Below are 3,304 nucleotides of genomic sequence, written 5' to 3'. Positions count from 1 at the left end.
GTACAAAATGAGGGTCAAAGCGATATCAGCGCTTTTTTAGAATCAACTATCTTCAGTTTTCTGTCTGTCTTCTTTCCTTGAATTTCTGTCTGTGCCTTCTCCGTTTCAGTTCTTATTTTTGTCTTTGTATCTTCTTTGTTACAGTTCTTGTTTTCAGTATTTCTTCCTTGCTTCAATATATCCTCTTTGCTCCAGTCTACACCTATCTACGTCCCTTCTTTGCTTCACTTCTTGTCTGTCTATTATTTCAGTTACAGTTCCTTGCTCCAATTATAATTTTTTTTTCTGTATATTTCCTTCAGTATTTGTCTGTCTTTTCTTTTCTTCAGCTTCTGTCTAAGTCCCTACTTTTCTTCAGCTTCTGTCTATCTATGTGTCTTCTTTGCTCCAGTCCTTGTGAGTCTGTGCATCTCATTTATATCAGATTCTGTTTATTGTTGTCTTCTTATCATGAGTTTCTGCCAGTCTGAGTAACTTCTTGGCTTCTGTTCTTTTTTCTTGTCCATTCTTTGCTTATGTTTGTTTTTTCTTTGCTTTAATTTCGGCCTCTCTGTCTCTTTTTTATTCCAGCTCTCATTTGTTTGTGTATCTTATTTGCTCTCATTTTTGTATGTCTATAATCTGTTTCAGGTCTTGATTACATGTTTTTTTTTTTTGCTTCAGAATTATCTGTGCCTATTTTTTTTTTTAGTTTTCTATATCTGTGTCTCTTCTTGGCTTTCATTTCTATCTGTGTCTTCTTTGTTCCATCTCTTTTCATTTCAGTGTATCTTCTTGGCTTCAGTTTCTGACTGACTGTGTGTTTTCTTGGAATTGTTTTTTTTTCTGTCAATGTTACTTCTTTGCTTCCTTTTTTGTTTTGGCTTTAGTTATTATTTTCTGTGTATGTTACTTGTATCTATTTATGTCTTTCGAAATCTTCATAGATTAGGCTACCTCAATCGGCCTCTCTTCTTTGCTTATTTTTTCGTTTCTTGTCTCTTGCCTTAGTTTTAATGTCTGTTCGCTGCATTTAGTGTCTCTTCGTGCCCTTTTCCCGTTTTTGCATATCTTTTTCTTTTCTTATTGTTTCAGTTTCCTTCTTCTCCTCATTACTCCAGTTTTTTTTTTTCTCTTATTTTCACTAGTTTATCTGTCTGTGACTCTCTGCTTCAGTTTTGTGTGTCTGTCCCTTCTTTGTCTGTCCATCTTATTAGCTTCAGCTGTAGGTTGTCTGTCTTTGCTTCCGTTTCTCTGGTATCTTTTTGTGTCTTTTATAAACCTTTCTATTTTTTATTCATTTTTTTTTATCTTTTTTCCAATTTATATATAGCCAGTTCTCATCTTGACACACGTGTCTATCCTTTGCATCAGCGTCTGTGCGTGGTGATTCTGTCTGTATTTTCTGCCTATCACTGTTCTTTCTTTAGTTTGCTTTATGCGTGTGTGCATCAAGTACGTCTACATTCTCGAAATGTTTCCTTGAATCTATGGAAACTTGGGGTTCTGACCTACTAGTAGGTAACGAAACCCAATAAGTAAGGAACCTTATATAACCTATTGGACATTTCACAGCCAAAACCCCTTGAGCGAATCTAAAGAGGATTACGGTGACTTCCTTGAAAATAATAATATGTCTTTATCGGCATTGTCTTTATACTTGTCACTCAATTTCAAATATTCGTTAGGAAAAAGAATTTCTTCTGAGAAGATTTCTAGACAAATCACTACCATAACTTAGATATAGAGGATTTTCATTTATACCTTAAAATATCTGGACAATACGTAAGTATATACAAAATATTCGTACGGTAAAAAAGGTGGCAAATCTGTTTTTTCAGTAAAAATTTATATATTTCTGTATAAAACATATTTTGAAGAGAGAGAGAGAGAGAGAGAGAGAGAGAGAGAGAGAGAGAGAGAGAGAGAGAGAGAGAGAGAGAGAGAGAGAGAGCATATTTGGTCTAAAATATTAATATTAACGTATTAAACAATATACTTTGTTTATTCTATACTTGAAGACAACAATTTAGGAATTAAATTGCAGATGGGTAGTCGCGATAGGCAACTTCTTTCATTGGTCATAGAGAATCCATCGATTTTTCAAACTCGACAAATCAGTTCACATTGCTTCTTGGTTATAATCTTACAATTTAGAGATATTCAATTTACACATTTTTTTAACGCAAATCTTACCATTTCAGAGCATATGCTCACAGCTGAAAGCAAATACTTAAAAACAAATAAACATTGTATTCGTGATTGAATTCTATAGCCTATTCTGATATACTCAGAGAAGTATAGCCTATTCTGATGTACTCAGAGAAGTGCAGCCTATTCTGATGTACTCAGAGAAGTACAGCCTATTCTGATGTACTCAGAGAAGTGCAGCCTATTCTGATGTACTCAGAGAAGTTCAGCCTATTCTGATGTACTCAGAAAAGTTCAACCTATTCTGATGTACTCAGAGAAGTGCTGCCTATTCTGATGTACTCAGAGAAGTGCAGCCTATTCTGATGTACTCAGAGAAGTTCAGCCTATTCTGATGTACTCAGAGAAGTGCAGCCTATTCTCATGTACTCAGAGAAGTGCTGCCTATCTTGATGTACTCAGAGATGTGCATCCTATTCTAATGTACTCAGGGAAGTGCCACCTATTCTGATGTACTCAGAGAAGTTCAGCCTATTCTGATGTACTCAGAGAAGTGCTGCCTATTCTGATGTACTCAGAGAAGTTCAGCCTATTCTGATGTACTCAGAGAAGTGAAGCATATTCTGATGTACTCAGAGAAGTGCAGCCTATTCTGATGTACTCAGAGAAGTGCAGCCTATTCTGATGTACTCAGAGAAGTTCAGCCTATTCTGATGTACTAAGAGAAGTGCAGCCTATTCTGATGTACTCAGAGAAGTTCAGCCTATTCTGATGTACTCAGAGAAGTTCAGCCTATTCTGATGTACTTAGAGAAGTGCAGCCTATTCTGATGTACTCAGAGAAGTGGTGCCTATTTTAAAGTACTCAGAGAAGTGTAGCCTATTCTAATGTACTCAAAAAAGTGCCACCTACTCTCATGTACTCAGAGAAGTGCAGCCTATTCTGATCTTCTCAGAGAAGTGCAGCTTATTCTGATGTACTCAGAGAAGTGCTGCCTATTTTGATGTACTCAGAGAAGTTCAGCCTATTCTGATGTACTCAGAGAAGTACAGCCTATTCTGATGTACTCAGAGAAGTATAGCCTATTCTGGTGTACTCAGAGAAGTTTAGCCTATTCTGATGTACTCAGAGAAGTGCAGCCTATTCAGATGTACTCAGAGAAGTGCAGCCTATT

The sequence above is a fragment of the Palaemon carinicauda genome, chromosome 5, assembly GCF_036898095.1.
Source record: "Palaemon carinicauda isolate YSFRI2023 chromosome 5, ASM3689809v2, whole genome shotgun sequence".
Lineage (NCBI taxonomy): Eukaryota > Metazoa > Arthropoda > Malacostraca > Decapoda > Palaemonidae > Palaemon > Palaemon carinicauda.
Note: the sequence above shows the minus strand (reverse complement) of the source record.